The sequence below is a fragment of the Solanum verrucosum genome, unplaced genomic scaffold (genome assembly GCF_900185275.1).
Source record: "Solanum verrucosum unplaced genomic scaffold, falcon-dt-bn FXZP01000306.1, whole genome shotgun sequence".
Classification (NCBI taxonomy): Eukaryota; Viridiplantae; Streptophyta; class Magnoliopsida; order Solanales; family Solanaceae; genus Solanum; species Solanum verrucosum.
The window spans coordinates 446838-467874 of NW_026020398.1; the positions used below are offsets into that span (position 1 = coordinate 446838).

The following is a 21037-nucleotide window of genomic DNA, read 5'->3' on the forward strand; positions in this document are numbered from 1 at the left end:
AAATTCAAGTCACATATAACACATTTATCTTGTTTTATTCCCCATCTTTCATTTACAACAATTTCAATCAACAAATAAAACTCATCCTCAATCCCCATTACTCCCCAACACAATTAGGAAAGTAGTCATGCGTAGTCTAATAGTTTTACAAAGTTTGGAAGCCACTTGCCTTAAAACGAACTCCAAAAGTTACTTGACTTGAGCCTTTCCTTTTCGAGTATAATCCGGATCACGATAATCTATTCAAACAATTATTCACAATCACAATTCGAGTTCAATGACACCAAAATCAAGAAATTTAGGGAAAAAGGGCAAAACAGTCCAAAAGTCTCATACCGGAAAACGATACCCAAATCTGGAAATTTTTGATGTAAAACGATCCTTAAAGTATTTGAAAGCTAATGGTGAAAACCAACTTGAAAACGGAGTTGAAATCAATTCACAAACTCAATTTGAAGGAAAATCCACGTTCTTGAAGAAACCTAAAATATTCGGATCCGAAACCCCAACTCGAAAATGAAATATCTCTTGAAAAACATCTTACCCATGCTTAGATAAGTTCAAATATGAAATTTCATCAAAAACGGAGTTAAGATCGACCTTGAAATTCTCAATTTATCAAACTTTAGCTTTACCGGGAAAGTCCAAATTGTACGCGGTTAATATGATGAAAATAATCGATGAATCAATAATTTTATGTTAAAATCAGTTTACCCATAACATAAGGATCGTAAATATACCTTTTTCATCAAAAAGGGAGTCCAAATCGATAAAACCCCAATTTTTCCCAAGAGATTTACGGATAGGAAAAAAAACCAGATAAAGAAATTATGAGAAAATGTCGAATTGAAGATTGAATACTAACCCTCATATTAATTCAAGAAGAAAACCGTAAGAATCACTCCATTCCGATCTCTAGAACTCCCGATATGCTCAAAATATCAAATGAACACAGTCTGAGATTTTTATAACAGTACATGACTGTTATGCACCAGAAAAACAGCAGTTAATCTTTCACTAAAAAGGCCGTAATTTCCTCATACAATAGTGAAATGACCCGATTCTTTTTTGTAAATGTCTTAAATAATGATACGGACCTGCTCGTTCAATCGGAGCTCAATTTCATGCTCATTGCCCAGTCAAATATCATTTCTACTCGGTAAACAATTATTTCTTATTTGCGATAAAAGTCCAATCTCGGGTTAGCGAAAATGCACCAAAATTTGCAGATAAGTCCTATAATTCATGCTTAAAATTTCAGAACCTTCGGAATAATTTTTCAACCTTTAAAACTAATAATGAACCCTTTAGTTGTCACAATTTGCTGAAATAGTGTCAAATCATCCAAGAAGCTTAATAGCTCACCCAAAACTCATTTGGCACTTCACGAAAACAAACCAAATATGCTACTAGCTTGAAAATGAAATTTCGGACTCAATGAAATTGTCGGAATTTGAATTTGAGGTCTCCTTGACCCGGTATCCGATAAGGCGTCAAGAAACTAACTTTAGGCTCAAAAACTCGAAACGCACTCGGGGCCTATAAAAATTCAACCAAGACTCATTCTAGACTTAGAATCACCCCCTGAATCCAACGGTGCCCTCGGAATTCCATTTCGAGCATCGGAACCTCGTTTGTTGATCAAAGTCAACTCTTGATCAAAATTTCACAATTTTAGCAACTTAGGACCTCAAATCTTCGTTTTAACTCCAAATTTGATTTTGTAAATTCTCATAGACCCGTTTCGACATTCTAAAACTGCTGGAATTGACGGAAATTCGATTCGAGTCTCGAAACTCCAAATGACTCGAAATAACACTTTTAACCAAACTTTAACTCTTAAAAACTCAGCTTCCAAAAACTCAACTTATCATCAATTTTCCTTCAAACCAACTTCGAAAATACAACAATTAGGACTCGAGGCAATTATCGGGAGAGGTAAAACGGTCATTTTATGAAAATTTCCAAAAATGACCTTTAGGGTCATTACATGAAGCAATATAATTATTGTCAGTAACTAAATTATGTTTAATTTTGTGCTTATTTTATACGAGAACTTGAGTGATTATGATGTGACACTGAGATTGAACTTAGGACATTTGCCTATTGATATCATTTTTTTTTTTTAATTTTTCACTTGGTGTTTGATATATGCATTGAAGCTCGATTAATTCAGATTTGTGCTTGGATATGGCCCCATTCGAGGGTTAAAATACATGAGTATGTTTTTATTGATGAAATTTTGTCTAATGAATTCAAGTAATAATACATGAGTCCCAAATTCAAATTTAAACATATATATATTTAATGAATTTCAAAACAAAATAAAATTTATGATAAATCTATTGAATTTGGTTTTGGGTTAAACATTGAAAAATCGGATAAATTATTGAGATGAAGGAATATGTACATTCGTTAGTTTTAAGAGTATACATAATATAATATACACAATTTAAAAAATTAACGGTTAGAGTATATACAATCTTAAAGTATAACAAAAAAATTAAATATATCTCTATTTCATATAGAACAATTTATCCATCGTTTGAAAAGTTTTTGACTCATAACTCAATTGTTAATCAAATGGTCCGAATATGCAATTATTGGCTAACGATTCCAATTACCTTTTGGAAATTTTATTCTCCTTTTTGAAAAATCACAGACAAATCAACCTATTTAATTTCTCTATTTATTTTTATTTGTTTATCCACATTGTTTGATACATTGGAAGAATTTTTGAATGATACATACATCGATGACAATGATTTTCTCATCATTGTGTTCATTGATACATGTTTTGACAATTTGAAGATAAGGGGCAAAATGATTTTTTTGTTTAAAGCGACTAATTAAGACAAAATTATTGTTTTAATTTTAAAATTTAAACACGGAATATAAAGGGGGACAGTAAAAATTGAATTACACGTAATATGCAGGGGACACTCACTGATACCACTATTTTGTAAATTATGAATTTTACAAGAATGAAACGGAAGATTTGATTTTATAGTCGTTAACAAATATTTTATAGTTATATGATTTTTTTTTAATGGGAGACTATGATAGAAGATCTGAATTATGCTTAATGAATAAATAGAACTATAGAGGTTGGAGCATCATGCCGAGTTTTTATTATATTCTTTTAAATGGGAAATAATTTTGTTTCAATAAACTTTTGGATTTAAATGAAGTAAAATTCATTTAAAGTAGTTCGAAATTCTAAAACTAAAACTTCTTTCGTTTTTAAAAAATCAATAAAATTGCCTCAAAATAGGGGGAAAAAAAGAAACTTAATTAATTTATTGGTAATTTGACTTCTTTATTTTATAATAACAAGGCTAGCTAGATTTTGTATTCTTCTCAATTGTGTATACCTTTTTTAGTTTTTCATTCGGTATTTGATATCTGCTTTGGAGTTTAATTAATAAAAATTTATACTGAGAAGTTTTTTTTTTATATTCAGTGCTTAAATCTGAAACCTCTATTTAAAGATGAATACATATTTATCGTTCCCCACTTATAATGATATTTTTGTTTGCTACTGGTCCCTAAACCTTCTTATTTGTTCCAAAGAAAGTATAACACATTATCACATTTTATTTTTATTTTTTGGGGTGTAATGGGGGGACTAATTTGACAATTGCAATTCAAACCCTACCTACCACACATTAAATAAATTTATGGTCCCAAAGATTTTAAAGTCTTAAATAAATATACAATGCAATTGTTTTCTGAATTCAAGTAAATTCAATATTTTAAAGATAGATCTTATCCAAATAATATACACTTCACCAATAAAAAAAAGTACAAATAAAAGAAACAAAAAGAAAAAGAAAGGGATATTAAAAAAAAACCTATGGTCCCCTATAAAATGTTTTTATTCATGAGTCATCTTGTTAGTATATAGAACACACAAAAAATGTGATTTATAATTATAGGTACTTGATATTGATATATTGTTCGTAGTTATTATGTCTTTCAATCATCCATGCATATACATACTCTTTATGTTATGATTTTTGCTCATTGAGATTCAATTATATTATTTTCTTAACTCCAAAATAAACGATATTTAAGTTAAAATCACGTTCGTTTAGTTTACTACTCTTGGCCTCTAGCCTTTTTCCAATGCTCAAAAAGTATTATATAATGCAACTCCTTTCATGTCAATATAATAAAAAAAATATTCTTTAAAATGTAAATTGAAGTTTGTATAATTTGAATCTCGTTTAGATAAATTATCATTTGAGACAGAGAGCGTATTTGATGTCTTACATGACTACATGAGTATATATTTATATATGAAAGTGGTAACGGCCCATCTCGCTAGTGATGTTAGTCGCTTTTGGCTTATGCCTGTATGACTTTAAAATACGTCTTTAATTAGTAAGGACTGCTTTCTTATAAGTTATATATCCAACATATTTCCTGTGTTTTTATCGATGTGAGACTTTTTGTCTTAAGTTGGGTGTCATATATATATATATATTATTTTATCTAATGACGGATCATCATAAGAAATATTTACTATGAACTATTTCATAAAAAATTAATAATAATTTCATAGCTGAATTTTTGAATTTTTATATAAAAAAAGAAGCTATGGTCCCCTAATGTAATGTTCTTATATTTATGAGTCATTTTGTCATATACAGAACATATAAAAAATGTTTTATAATTGTAAGTATTTTTAATATTGATATATTGCTCCTAATTATTATGCCTTTCAATTTATTAAATTGCGTGTGAATCCAATATTTTCTATTAACCATGCATTTACTCTTTAGATATCTCTGATATTTTTATAAGTAATGGACACAATTATTTCTTTATTTTTTGTATACTTATAAGAAATTAATAAGAGGAATTTGGGTTAAAAAAATATTTTTATATATATACAAGGACTAAAATAGAGCAACCCTCAAACTTAATGGTTACCAATTGGGTAAAAAAACATATACTAGTATATTTGGAAGTTTTTGGTACTGATTGAAAGAGAACCTATTTTATAAACTTTGTAAAATAATGAAAAAAGGATCAAACATATCTCTATTTTATATAGAGTTATTTTAATCTTCATTTGAAAAGTTTTCGACTCATAAATCTATCGTTAGTCAAATGGTCCAAATATGCAAATATTGGCTAACGACCCCCAATTCTCTTTTGGAAATTTTATTCTCCTTTATAAAAAAGCACAACTAAATCAACTACTATTTAATTCCTCTCTTTATTTTTATTTGGTCGTCCATAATTGTTGATACATGTACGAATTAGAATCGTTTGTTAAATTATATTTTTGACTGTTTAAAAGAACAGAGAGATACATTGGAAGATTTTTTGAATAATAAATACATCCATGATATTGATTTTCTCATCCGTATATTCATTGATACATGTTTGATGCAGTACTCCTTCATTTGTTGATATATATATATATATATATATATTGTATTTTGAATGAGAAATACTATCGACACTTTGTATTTCTTATTCAAAATACATCGATGACATTACATTATTCGAAATTCAGTATATTTATTATTCAAAAATTCAGCAAATTTGGCCAAATTTTCTCACTCTTGTATTCATTGATAAATGTACAAATCAGAAGTACTTGCTAATATGTCTTTTTTACTTTTTAAAATTTTGTGTAAGTCAAAATAAGACAAACAAATTGAAATAGACTAATTAAAGCACAATATATAAAAGGAATTAATTAAGGAGAGTACATTTAATGAAGCCACACTTATTTATTTCATTATATATAGTAAGAGTACATGGATACATTATAATCAACATACATGAGCCCTAATTATTATTATTTTCACATGTGGCTGCTTAATTACTTCAATAATCCATTAATTAACTAACCACTAGCATTGATACAGCATAATCCAAGATGTTTACAGAAATAAGAACTCGATTACAATTAAAATCAGCTATGACTGGAGAACCATTCAGTATTATATGAACATCAGTTATAAATGTATTTTCCTTCTCAATTATTCCCTTAGCATACTGTGCTGGTACACCAATAAGTTCTGGCCATGTCACACCCCAAATTCGGATGTGATGGCACGTGTCCATTTCCCACCGGACACGTCAGCCTAACCCAACAACAACGATAGAGAAGTAGAAATACGAGAATAAAAGATAATAAATAAGCGGAAGACTTTAATTAAGACTCAACACTACCCAGAATTTGGTTGTCACATGTACAAACCTCTAAATACAGAATTCGAATAAAAATATACAAGTCTCAAAGTATAGTTCTCGAATCGAACAAAACTGAAAGTAAAGATAACTTAAGGGCACGTCTGGAATGAACCACTACCTCTCGAGTATGTCCCGAAGCTCAATCTGCTAAAGAAAATACTAAGCCGAATCTGAGAGAGAGCTGTCAACCTACACAATTGTGTAGAAGCAAGGGTGAGTACCGAAAACCACAGGTACTCGCAAGTAACTCTAAACTAAGCAAAACTAGCAGCTACAAACAACTCCTTTCAATCCCAACCGAACCACCGAAACTTCAATCTAGCAGCAAACCAACCAACCTATACTAAACAGATCATATTCAACAGCCAGAACCAACAGTATATCCTCATCAACCTCAGATCAACAAATAAGAGCAAGTAGATCAAATTTCACATAAGAAGGGTAAATCGATACAATCCACACATCACAGACAAAGATAAGGCAAATGCGATGCAAAATGCAATAATGATGTCATGTAGTCGTGATGCATGTCTATCCTACGATACACATCTGTTGACGTAATCAGTCCGCGCTGAATACTCAAATCAGAACCCATGGGGGCCACACATGGACCATGTATCACCGCCGGAACCAGATCCCATCGACATCCAAATCGCTAGCCGGAGCTAGTCCATCTCATATATCTCTAGCCGGAGCTAGTCTCAACTGTGTCTCATATCCATCCATCCTCATATCAGTGTCTCAGAACTCATGCAACAGATAGTTCACACATGGGATGAATAATGAATATGCACATGTCATCAATCACAATCATATCACGATCACATCATAGTATTACACATCATCTGTCTCAATCACAACCATATCACGACCATATCATAGTATTACACTCAATCACAACCATATCACGACCACATCATAGTATTACACATCATCTGTCTCAACATCAATGTCTGTATCAATCATAGCCTACTCATGCTCTTTTATCCCCTCAATATCAGTTATCACATAACTTATTCACCAAATTCAAGTCACATATAACACATTTATCTTGTTTTATTCCCCATCTTTCATTCACAACAATTTCAATCAACAAATAAAACTCATCCTCAATCCCCATTACTCCCCAACACAATTAGGAAAGTAGTCATGCGTAGCCTAAGAGTTTTACAAAGTTTGGAAGCCACTTGCCTTAAAACGAACTCCAAAAGTTACTTGACTTGAGCCTTTTCTTTCCGAGTATAATCCGGATCACGATAATCTATTCAAACAATTATTCACAATCACAATTCGAGTCTAATGACACCAAAATCAAGAAATTTAGGGAAAAAGGGCAAAACAGTCCAAAAGTCTCATACCAAAAAACAATACCCAAATCTGGAAATTTTTTATGTAAAATGATCCTTAAAGTATTTGGAAGCTAATGGTGAAAACCAATTTGAAAATAGAGTTGAAATCAATTCACAAACTCAATTTGAAGGAAAATCCACGTTCTTCAAGAAGCCTAAAATTTTCGGATCCGAAACCCTGACTCGAAAATAAAATATCTCTTGAAAAACATCTTACCCATGCTTAGATAAGTTCAATTATGAACTTTCATAAAAAACGGAGTTAAGATCGACCTTGAAATTCTCAATTTATCAAACTTTAGCTTTACCGGGAAAGTCCAAATTGTACGCGGTTAATATGATGAAAATAATCGATGAATCAATAATTTTATGTTAAAATCAGTTTACCCATAACATAAGGATCGTAAATATACCTTTTTCATCAAAAAGGGAGTCTAAATCAATAAAACCCCAATTTTTCCCAAGAGATTTACGGATAGGAAAAAAAACCAGATAAAGAAATTATGAGAAAATGTCGAATTGAAGATTGAATACTAACCCTCATATTAATTCAAGAAGAAAACCGTAAGAATCACTCCATTCCGATCTCTAGAACTCCCGATATGCTCAAAATATCAAATGAACACAGTCTGAGATTTTTATAACAGTACATGACTGTTATGCACCAGAAAAACAGCAGTTAATCTTTCACTAAAAAGGCCGTAATTTCCTCATACGATAGTGAAATGACCCGATTCTTTTTTGTAAATGTCTTAAATAATGATACGGACCTGCTCGTTCAATCGGAGCTCAATTTCGTGCTCTTTGCCCAGTCAAATATCATTTCTACTCGGTAAACAATTATTTCTTATTTGTGATAAAAGTCCAATCTCGGGTTAGCGAAAATGCACCAAAATTTGCAGATAAGTCCTATAATTCATGCTTAAAATTTCAGAACCTTCGGAATAATTTTTCGACCTTTAAAACTAATAATGAACCCTTTAGTTGCCACAATTTGCTGAAATAGTGTCAAAGCATCCAAGAAGCTTAAAAGCTCACCCAAAACTCATTTGGCACTTCACAAACACAAACCAAATATGCTACTAGCTTGAAAATGACATTTCGGACTCAATGAAATCGTCGGAATTTGAATTCGAGATCTCCTTGACCCGGTATCCGATAAGGTGTCAAGAAACTAACTTTAGGCTCAAAAACTTGAAACGCTCTCGGGGACTCTAAAAATTCAACCAAGACTCATTCTAGACTTAGAATCACCCCCTAAATCCAACGGTGCCCTCGGAATTCCATTTCGAGCACCGGAACCTCGTTTGTTGACCAAAGTCAATTCTTGATCAAAATTTCACAATTTTTGCAACTTAGGACCTCAAATCTTTGTTTTAACTCCAAATTCGACTCCGTATATTCTCATAGACCCGTTTTGACATTCTAAAACTGCTGGAATCGACGGAAATCCGATTCGAGTCTCGAAACTCCAAATGACTCGAAATAGCACTTTTAACCAAACTTTAACTCTTAAAAACTCAACTTTCCAAAAACTCAACATTTCATCAATTTTCCTTCAAACCAACTTCGAAAATACAACAATTAGGACTCGGGGCAACTATCGGGATGGGTAAAACGGTCATTTTATGAAAATTTCCAAAAATGACCTTTAGGGTCATTACAGGCCATCTTAATTTTCCTACATATGCACATAATTAATTATAATGAGAGAAAGAAATAACAAGAATAATATACTTTATATGTGTTATAATAATAGCAAACATGGAGTTGATATTGAAGTGGGTAACCAGGACCTCTATCTGCTCTAATACCATATTGAAGTGTGTAACTATCTCATCTATTATTTTTTTGAAAATTGGGGCCGGAGTAGGAGATGGACTTGAGCCGAAGGTCTTTCGAAAATAATTTTTCTACCTTCATGACTTAGTGAGACTTCACTAGGTATGTTGTTGTGGGGGGCAGGGGAAGGAGAAACGTGGGAAGAGATTATAAGGTGGGGAATCGAATCTTCACCAATAATGTGAAAGTTTATGCAATCAATCAACTGAATTATTAAAATTATTTCCTCGGAGTTGAATGATTTATATTTTGTTTGGTCAAATTTCTAGGAAGTCAAAAATGTTTTTAGCTATTATTACAAAGGCACATGTTTTAGAGAATCGAGGTGTTTGGCCAAGGTTTAAGAAAAAATATGTGTTTTTTTGTAGTAGAAAAAATTGTTTTTTCAGAAGCTAATTTTTTTTTCCCTTAAAAGGATTTTAGAACATTGACCAAGCACAAATTGTGTTCTAATATTAGAACATATATTTTTTTTAAATGATTAATATATATATATATATATATAAATAGCTTGATTTGATTTTTTTAGTAAAAATCGAACCAACTCAACCTATGTGCACACTTACTCATATATGATTATGGCAATTATTGAATTAACCATGAAACTGATGTAATATAAGGAATTTGACTCATCTCCATTTTCTTAACTATGTAATCATTGTTAAGAGGCTTGCTAAATTAAATTTAATTCAGATCTTTAAATTTTAAATATGTAAAGTATTACTCATTTAAATATGCATTTGAGAAAATGAATAGAAAATGTAATGGAAATGAGTCAAATTCCCAAATATAAGGAACAAAAAGTAGGGAGAAATGACAAACCTTGGCATTCCAAGTTCGGCTTGGACTCATTAACAGATTTCAATTCCTTTAGAAGTTTAATGAATTCTAGCCCTTCACTTTGCACATTGAAAGTTTCAAAGGCTGTAAAAAAAAACATTTCAATAGTAATTAGTGAAAATATTATTTTTATATATTCAATATATTTTAACATGTTATTATAGTTAACCCCTTAATTATATTCTACCTTATTAATATGAACGGTTATTTATAATTATCTTTTAAAGTTATTATGCTAATATATAGTGTAACAATTCTTCTACATTATTATGTATAATGTATTTCTCATTTCAAGTTAGAATGTAAGAAAGTTATGATGTCTAGATTAAATGGGTATGTAATTGTCTGGCGTGATGTTGTAGCATAATTGAGGAATAATATAATAAAAATAAAAATAATATGATTGGAGGGGTTCATAAATTACAAGTAATAGTTTAGAGGTTTCTTCTCCTCTTCTTTCACTTGCTGACGTAAGTGATTAACATGACTTAGGTTGTTACTCTTTGGATAGTTATCACATTATGAATTTAAGTTTTAATATATTGAGATGGATAATTGAATATTAGGTGTTAAAGTTATGCTAATTAGGTGAGTTTTTGGGTCAAGGCTAGACATAGAATAATATGAGTATTTATAGCCTCGTTAACTTACAAATTATGCATATATACTTGATAGATTGGAAAGGTTGAAGGAAAGGTATTAGAGAAGTAGCTTGCTTGACTTCAGTTCTTCGGTGGAGGTAGGTTATGGTTTATTCTATTTAATAGATAGACTCTTATTAGTGATTAATAAGCATTGACTGATATTGTGAAGTTCTCTATGTACTTAATTGTGTGGTTGTGTGGCTTGGTTTTGTTGTTTGTGATTGGTCTGAAATCCTGAGACCGTGGAATTTATAATCTTGAACCCTCTCTATCGAAGTGATGCTTTGAATAAAGAAGGCTTGATAAAATATTGTTAATGCAGTGAAAAGTGGTAATAATAAATGATAAATTAACAATATTATTGGATCGGGGTGTCACATTTCGACACGGTATTATTGGATCGGATGTCACGTTACGACATGATATTATTGGATAGGGGTGTCACGTTCCGACACGGTAACATTAAATAAGAAATCATATTGAATTAACTGAATGTACTCAATCTCAAAGAACTCATTTCCCAAATGAGCGTGGTGTGGAGGCATGAGTCCTTGTGTGTGTGCTTGATATTGTGACTGATTACGTACTTGCTTCAGTTGTCACTTGTTCATGTTGTTTGTTGCTTATCACCTGCTAAGTGCTATAGTTGATTTTATACTATTACTTTATGCATATTAGTTACTATTTTGAGTCGGCCGATGATATCTACTCAATACATGTTGCCCGGTACTGAGCCCTACTTGTGTTTTTCTTTGTTTTCCTTTTTTGGAGTGCAATGAGTGTACCAACGACTTCGACATGCCCTCAACTATGGCCTCCAACACCTCAGGTTCCAGGGTGAGCTATTCATTCTAGCTCATGTTGGATTCTCTCGGTCATGGCATGATGTCCTTAGTTTTCGGACATAAACTATTTTATTTATTTATCTTGTTGTCTTTGATACTCTTAAACTTAGTATTTGGAGATTAGATGTCCTTGAAGTGATGACTTTCAAGTTTTGAGAATGACATAGAGTAGACTTTAGTGGATTTGTGTTTCTTACCTTAATATGATTGAGCTTCCGCATTATGGTTTGTATTTCGTAAGTTTAACAAGTAATATATGTTAGGGTTTGGATTCATTGGTTCGCCCACCTAGTAGGTTAAGTGTGGGTGCCACTCATGACTCGTTTTGGGTCGTGACATTATCGATGTGAGACTTTAATTTTTCTTAAGCTGGATGTCACAAAAATGGTGTATATATATATAATGAAGGATTATCATAAGAAATATTTACTATCAACTATATAATGAGAAATTAATAATAATTTCATAACTGAATTTTTGAATTGTTATAGTGATGGATGCAAGGAAACATAAAGAAAAAAAAAGATGAAACCAAAAGTAAAAAAGCTATGGTCCCCTAATGACATGTTCTTATTTATGAGTCATTTTGCCAGTATATAAAACACATAAAAAATGTGTTAGAATTGTAAGTAATTGAGAATAAATTATTATTACTATTGTATTCTTATAAGATATTAATTCGAGGAATTTGGGTAAAAAACATTTTATATATTCAAGGACTAAATTAAAGAAACCCTCAAACTTAATTGTTACCAATTGGGTAAAATAACATACAATATTTAGATTTGTAAAATGGTCATATTTGTCCATGTACTCTTAGAAAAATGTTATATTTACCCTTTATCATACTTTTTTAAATATAATTGCCCTTGACATTCAATCTTGTGCACATATTTACCCTTGGACTGTTAAGTCTCATGTCCCCAAATTTTTAACTCATAACTATATCATTAGGCAAATAGTCCAAATATGCAATTATTAGCTAACGACCCTCAATTCCCTTTTTGGAAATTTTATTCTACTTTTTGAAAAAACACAAACAAATCAACTACTATTTAGTTCTCTCTTTATTTTTATTTGTCCATCCATATTCGTTGATACATCTATGAATTAAAAGTGTTTGTTGAATTGTATTCTCAACTGTTTAAATAATAAATACATTAGAAGATTTTTTGAATAATAAATACATCCATGACATTGATTTTCTTATCCTTATATTCATTGATACATGTTTGATGCAGTACACTCCTACATTTGTTGATATTTATTGTATTTTGAATGAGAAATACTATCTAACTGTAATGACCCTAAACGTCATTTTTGGAAATTCTCATAAAATGACCGTTTTACCCCTTCTGATAGTCGCCCCGAGTCCTAATTGTTGTATTTTCGAAGTTGGTTTGAAGGAAAATTGATGAAAAGTTGAGTTTTTAAGAGTTAAAGTTTGGTTAAAAGTGCTATTTCGAGTCATTTGGAGTTTCGAGACTCGAATCGGATTTCCGTCGATTCCAGCAGTTTTAGAATGTCGAAACGGGTCTATAAGAATTTATGGAGTCGAATTTGGAGTTAAAACGAAGATTTAAGTCCTGAGTTGCAAAAATTGTGAAATTTTGATCAAGAGTTGACTTTGGTCAACAAACGAGGTTCTGGTGCTCGAAATGGAATTCCGAGGGCACCGTTGGATTCAGGGGATGATTCTAAGTCTAGAATGAGTCTTGGTTGTATTTTTAGAGGCTCCTAGTGCGTTTCGAGTTTTTGAGCCTAAATTTAGTTTCTTGACGCCTTATCGGATACCGGGTCAAGGAGACCTCGAATTCAAATTCCGACAATCTCATTGAGTCCGAAATGTCATTTTCAAGCTAGTAGCATGTTTGGTTTGTGTTCGGGAAGTTCCAAATGAGTTTTGGGTGAGCTTTTAAGTTTCTTGGACGCTTTGACACTATTTCAGCAAATTGTGGCAACTAAAGGGTTCATTATTAGTTTTAAAGGTCGAAAAATTATTTCGAAGGTTCTGAAATTTTGAGCATGAATTATAGGACTTATCTGCAAATTTTGGTGCATTTTCGCTAACCCGAGATTGGACTTTTATCGCAAATAAGAAATAATTGTTGCCGAGTAGAAATGATATTTGACTGGCCAACGAGAATGAAATTGAGCTCCGATTGAACGAGCAGGTCCGTATCATTATTTAAGACATTTACAAAAAAGAATCGGGTCATTTCACTATCGTATGAGGAAATTAAGGTCTTTTTAGTGAAAGATTAACTGCTGTTTTTCTGGTGCATAACAGTCATGTACTGTTATAAAAATCTCAGACTGTGTTCATTTGGTATTTGAGCATATCGGGAGTTCTAGAGATCGGAATGAAGTTATTCTTACCGGTTTCTTCTTGAATTAATATGAGGGTTAGTATTCAATCTTCAATTCGACATTTTCTCATAATTTCTTTATCTGTTTTTTTTCCTATCCGTAAATCTCTTGGGAAAAATTGGGGTTTTATCGATTTGGACTCCCTTTTTGATGAAAAAGGTATATTTACGATCCTTATGTTATGGGTAAACTGATTTTAACATAAAATTATTGATTCATCGATTATTTTCATCATATTAATCGCGTACAATTTGGACTTTCCCGATAAAGTTAAAGTTTGATTAATTGAGAATTTCAAGGTCGATCTTAACTCCGTTTTTGATGAAAGTTCATATTTGAACTTATCTAAGCATGGGTAAGATGTTTTTCAAGAGATATTTCATTTTCGAGTCGGGGTTTCGGATCTGAATATTTTAGGCTTTTTCAAGAACGTGGATTTTCCTTCAAATTGAGTTTGTGAATTGATTTCAACTCCGTTTTCAAATTGGTTTTCATCATTAGCTTCCAAATAATTTAAGGATCATTTTACATCAAAAATTTCCAGATTTGGGTATCGTTTTCCGGTATGAGACTTTTGGACCGTTTTGCCCTTTTTCCCTAAATTTTTTGATTTTGGTGTCATTGGACTCGAATTGTGATTGTGAATAATTGTTTGAATAGATTATCGTGATCCGGATTATACTCGAAAAGGAAAGGCTCAAGTCAAGTAACTTTTGGAGTTCGTTTTAAGGCAAGTGGCTTCCAAACTTTGTAAAACTCTTAGACTACGCATGACTACTTTCCTAATTGTGTTGGGGAGTAAAGGGGATTGAGGATGGGTTTTATTTGTTGATTGAAATTGTTGTAAATGAAAGATAGGGAATAAAACGAGCTAACTGTGTTATATGTGACTTGAATTTGTTGAATTAGTCATGTGATAACTGATATTAAGGGGATAAAAGAGCATGAGTAGGCTATGATTGATACAAACATTGATGTTGAGACATAGGATGTGTAATACTATGATGTGGTCGTGATATGGTTGTGATTGAGACATGTGATGTGTAATACTATGATGTGGCCGTGATATGGTTGTGATTGAGACAGGTGATGTGTAATACTATGATGTGATCGTGATATGGTTGTGATTGAGACAGGTGATGTGTAATACTATGATGTGGTCGTGATATGGTTGTGATTGAGACAGATGATGTGTAATACTATAATGTGATCGTGATATGATTGTGATTGATGACATGTGCATATTCATTATTCATCTCATGTGTGAACTATCTATTGCATGAGTTCTGAGACACTGATATGAGGATGGATGGATATGAGACATAGTTGAGACTAGCTCCGGCTAAAGATATATGAGATGGACTAGCTCCGGCTAGCGATTTGGATACCGATGGGATCTGGTTCCGGCGGTGATACATGGTCCATGTGTGGCCCCCATGGGTTTTGATTTGAGTATTCAGTGCGGACTGATTACGTCAACAGATGTGTATCGTATGACAGAAATGCATCACAACTACATGACATCATTATTGCATTTTGCATCGCATTTGCCTTATCTTTGTCTGTGATGTGTGGATTGTATCGGTTTATCCTTCTTATGTGGAATTTGATCTACTTGCTCTTATTTGTTGATCTGAGGTTGATGAGGATATACTGTTGGTTCTGGCTGTTGAATATGATCGTTTTAGTATAGGTTGGTTGGTTTGCTGCTAGATTGAAGTTTCGGTGGTTCGGTTGGGATTGAAAGGAGTTGTTTGTAGCTGCTAGTTTTGCTTAGTTTAGAGTTACTTGCGAGTACCTGTGGTTTTCGGTACTCACCCTTGCTTCTACACAATTGTGTAGGTTGACAGCTCTCTCTCAGATTCGGCTTAGTATTTTCTTTAGCAGATTGAGCTTCGGGACATACTCGAGAGGTAGCGGTTCATTCCAGACGTGCCCTTGAGTTATCTTTACTTTCTGTTTTGTTCGATTCGAGAACTATACTTTGAGACTTGTATATTTTTATTCGAATTCTGTATTTAGAGGTTTGCACATGTGACAACCAAATTCTGGGTAGTGTTGAGTCTTAATTAAAGTCTTCCGCTTATTTATTATCTTTTATTCTCGTATTTCTACTTCTCTATCGTTGTGGTTGGGTTAGGCTGACGTGTCCGGTGGGAAATGGACACGTGCCATCACATCCGGATTTGGGGTGTGACACTAACACTTGTATTTCTCATTCAAAATACATCGATGACATTATATTATTCAAAATTCAACAAATTTATTATTCAAAAATTCGACAAATTTTGCCAAAATTTCTCACACTTGTATTTATTGATACATCTACAAATTAAAACTACTTGTTGACAGAATAACAAATACCCTTATGTATATATTCACAAAATCTTGCATGTTTGTATACAGAAACACATAAAATACCAATCTTGCATATTTGTACACATTTTTGTATTTGTTGATACATGTTGTATTTTAAATGAGAAATACAGTCGAGGCAAATCTAGCTGAAATTTCTCACTCTTGTATCCGTTGATACATCTACAAATTAGAAGTACTTACAAAATACTGATTTGTAAATACTTGCTGATTAATTTTCTTTTATTTTCTTAAATTTTGTGTCAATCAAAATCATACAAACAAATTGAAACATAAAGAAGTAGTACACAATATGTAAAAGGAATTAATTAAGGAGAGGAGTACATTTAATTAAGCCACACTTATTTATTCCATTATTTATATTAAGAGTACATGGATACATTATAATGAACATACATGGAACCTAATTATTTTTTCACATGTGGCTGCTTAGTTACTTCAATAATCCATTAATTAACTAACCACAGGTATTGATTTCCAGTACCACAAAATTGTCTATTTTTAATACGGCTTGTTTAAGTGGTTGAATACCTCCACTATTAAACCAGTAGGGTGAGTGAGAATACAGGAGCCTGTCAAATATGTGAATGTGAATGTAATTGAAGTATGGTTTTATTTATCTAAAATATATTGCAGTAATTGAAGCAATATAATTATTGTCAGTAACTAAATTATGTTTAATTTTGTGCTCATTTTATACGAGAACTTGAGTGATTATGATGTGACACTGAGATTGAACTTAGGACATTTGCCTATTGATATCATTTTTTTTTTAATTTTTCACTTGGTGTTTGATATATGCATTGAAGCTCGATTAATTCAGATTTGTGCTTGGATAAGGCCCCATTCGAGGGTTAACACTCCCTATCAAGAATTTTTCCATACCCAAAACTCATTTAAATATTAAAGATGAGATCAATATGATTATTTACTTAATAATTATATTTTCAACACGCTTTGTCATAACTTTTTTTTTAGTATTTCGCGGATGGGTGATATGACATCTACCCACTATAATATATCACGTTTAATTATATGATCATCTCATTTATATAAGCTTTAATGATTCGTCAATCCATAACAAAAGAAAATCAAAATTGGAAAAGACTACAACATAAAAGAAAATAATAAGGGTAGACAATTACATTACAATACAAATAAGGAACATTAGTTTTATTTATGTTGAAATAGTAGAGTACATGAAGACATTATATTTAATATCTCCACTTTATTTAATTTTCATAACATAATAATGTTACTAACCCATAGTGGGAGTAACTCGAACAATGCGTTTAAAGTTAACAGCCAGAAAAACTCTGCCACAAACATAATTAAGTGGCTTAGGCATACCAGGAAATAGAAGCCTAACATCATGAACTATGGGATTTTCCTTCTGAATTATTTGTTTTGCATATTCTGCTGACTTCCCAACAAGTTCAGGCCATGATTGCTTACCTAAAATAATTACAATTATATAATTATAAATATAGTGACATAATTATGTAACCATCTGTGAAATTAAATTAATTACCTGGGCATAATACAAATTCCCCATCATTTTCCACTGGAAGTTGCAGTACTTCTATGCCATCACTGATCAAATCTCTTGCCATCAGTGATTGAAAAACTGTAATTAAAATTAATAATTACATATTTGAGAGATAATATATACATATGCACGAGCATTGACAAACTTAATAGTTTTAATAAGAGGGTTCAAAATCTTGTTAGGGAGGCTTGCCGGTTAAATAAGCCTTACTAATCGGTATAAATTTGAATTAGTCGGACCAAAAGAGAATTAAGGGCTAATTACATACATGATGCAAGAAGCAAGAAAGCAAGCACATGAGATAACTTGAGCATACTCTTTCCCAAATTCAAATTTAAACATATATATATATTTCTCACAAAAAAATTGTGAGATAAAGAGCAGATGGATCCTATCCCCTATATCGAACACTCATTCCTATCTATTGATAGAAAGTCTCTATATTGATATTTATAGAGACTATTTTTCTTTTTAGATCTTCATTTTTTATTGCCTTTAGTATTGTTACTAAAGTTTCATATTCTATATACCATAAAGGTTTGACTAGATTTCTATCTAGTATCATTTTTTAATAGCTTGATTTACTACTTGGCTCTGATACCATTAGTTATTCGCTGTTTGTTTTTAAACAGGGTTGCGGATAAAATTTAAATACTGTTTTTAAGCTGTGAATATTCTATAATTTTTAAAGATATTTAGAGCATCTTGATATTCAAAATACTCTTGTGCTCTATAACTCTTCATTTCTCTTATGGAGAATCTTAGAGTTTCATATGGATGACTAGCATGTTCATATACTAATTCCATTTCCTTGATTGCTTTATTCATATGAAATAAAGCCTTTTTGTGTTCCCAATCCCTTTTCCTTATTTTATGTAAGGGTTGTTGAATATTTTTCATTATGCAAGTAGCATGATTATGATATGCAATAGCTGTTTGTTTTTATCAATCATGATTAATCAAAATCAATATTATTTTAATTCCCTATAGGTACTAAGTATTTTCCTTTATGTCTAAGTAAAGTATATGCATTATATAGTATATACGTAAATCTTACAATATGAATAAAAGTTTGCGTGTATACCTTCCTTCTCTTTCTTCGATGAATAGTCCTATCACTTCCGCAGAAGTTCTCCCTTCAGGCTATGAACAGTTTTTCACCCTAACGACCTCAGTCTTTGGTTACTTCAACACTGTTCCTCCCTAAGGCTGAAGATCGCAACCTTCACTTAAGACTATTTATGAAATTATAAGAAGAGAGGTATAAAACCAACTGTTTATTTCATATTATAGTTTTTACATACACACCATACATACTCTACTATACTTACAACATAATAAGAAAATACTTTTCCCAGACGGGAGAAGTACTACTCACACTCACAACACTTCATAACTTTGAAGGTACCTAATATTTTCTAAGATGGATTTCTCTCGGAAAATTTAGTCTGCCTTTTCTATCTGAAGTTCCTCTCCTTTTATAGATATAAGGAGGGACTTATTACAAAAGAAAATTATCTTAGGGATTTCCCTAAAATTTTACATAATTATCTTCAAGTCCTTAGCTTTGCATGATTGCTGGGGCCGGAAGATTCCTTGGGATAAGATAATGGACTCTCCATTGTCTTCTTCTGAATAATTGGCCGGCATGAGGGGCCTTTCTTTTGTCTTTGAGAAAAAGAAAGAATTCCTTTTCTTTAATGCTCCATGACGTAAGTGCTTACGTCATCTTCTTTATCTTTTTATGCTACATCAGGCATGATCATGATCTAGCATTTTGCATGCTAGTTTCCATGTTTCTTCAGTGGCTCCAAGCCTATGAAGTTCGATGTCCAATATTCTCTCCTTGAGTTCTTTGGACTTAGTTTTTCCTTTAGTAATCAAGACCCAACCACTGTCTTGATCGATGACTTTACTATCTTCTTTGTAAAATCTAGTTAGAATAGCGTATAAGGCTTTTATCCCTAACGCTCTCCTTGTTTGGATCCATTTTTTATTAAGGTGGGGAAGTTTCTTATCAACTCCTGTTGCCTTAACGTTAAAATCTTTAATTTTTTCAATTGAAATATAATTGAGAGTAGGATAATATGCTTGCAAATCCTGGCATTCCATTGATATGCTAAAGAACCTGCAGTATACTCCATTGCCTTGGGTGAAATTTTTAATTGCTTCAAACAATTTTGATGGTAGTTGGGATAGTTCTTTTAGATCTGGTTTTGTGTATACCCGATCCAAATACCCAAACTCGAACAATTGAGCTGTAAAGCCCGGAATTCCATTAGGAAAAATTGATATTCTAGGAAACAAACTCGTTGTTCCTAAAACGCCGTATGTTTCTCCACTTTCTTCTGGGAGATTATAGATGTATCTAGTAAAGGCAAGATACTCTTCTTCCTTCGGGTGTTGTTTTCCAACCTGAAATGAAGAAAAAACTTTTGTTCCTGATGGAACTTGGTTAGTTTTACTTTCTGGTTTCCCAGATATAATTCTTTCAGCTTTCGCTGATGATGAGCTTGCAACTTCATTTGCTAGGCTTTTTTCCTTATTTTCGGAAATTGGCATAGCCTTGCTTACCATTGAGATGTTTTTGGCACTAGGTGCTAGTGGGACATCTCCTGCCACTTTGTTGGGAGTAAAATTCCCTTTCAGATTTGAATTCTGTGTTGGACGTGTGTCCAAATGCTCACACAAGAGTAAAAATTCTCTCATGTTTTCAGCTTGAGCTGTACTAAGCTGATTTATTGCGGATTGTAACATCCGAGATTGTTCAGACAACTTTGATAGCTCGTCTCTCATTTTAAAAAGCTTTTGGCTTTTTTCATCAATGGATTCATCCACTTTCTTCATTCCCTCATATATCCTGTTCACCAGGATTTTTGTCTGATTGTCCATATTGGACGTTTCTGGAGATGAAATCTGCAAGAAAATTATCATTTCCTTTGATGTATTCTATTGAAAATGAATAGAAAGATAATAACACCTGCCATCTGTGCAATCTTCTGTATT

At 32.1% G+C, this 21037-nt stretch overlaps 1 protein-coding gene and 1 long non-coding RNA gene across 3 annotated transcripts in view; both read right to left on the reverse strand.

The window, feature by feature from the left end:
- LOC125839617 (uncharacterized) overlaps positions 1 to 16954 on the reverse strand; it is a 37124-nt gene extending 20170 nt beyond the window's left edge. Inside the window, exon 1 of the long non-coding RNA XR_007443688.1 lies at positions 16886 to 16954. This is a non-coding gene — a long non-coding RNA (uncharacterized LOC125839617). The remainder of the gene's footprint in view (positions 1 to 16885) is intronic.
- The window catches only part of LOC125839606 (proteinase inhibitor I-B-like), a 164599-nt gene that overhangs the window by 32177 nt on the left and 111385 nt on the right, over positions 1 to 21037 (reverse strand). The window lies entirely within an intron of this gene.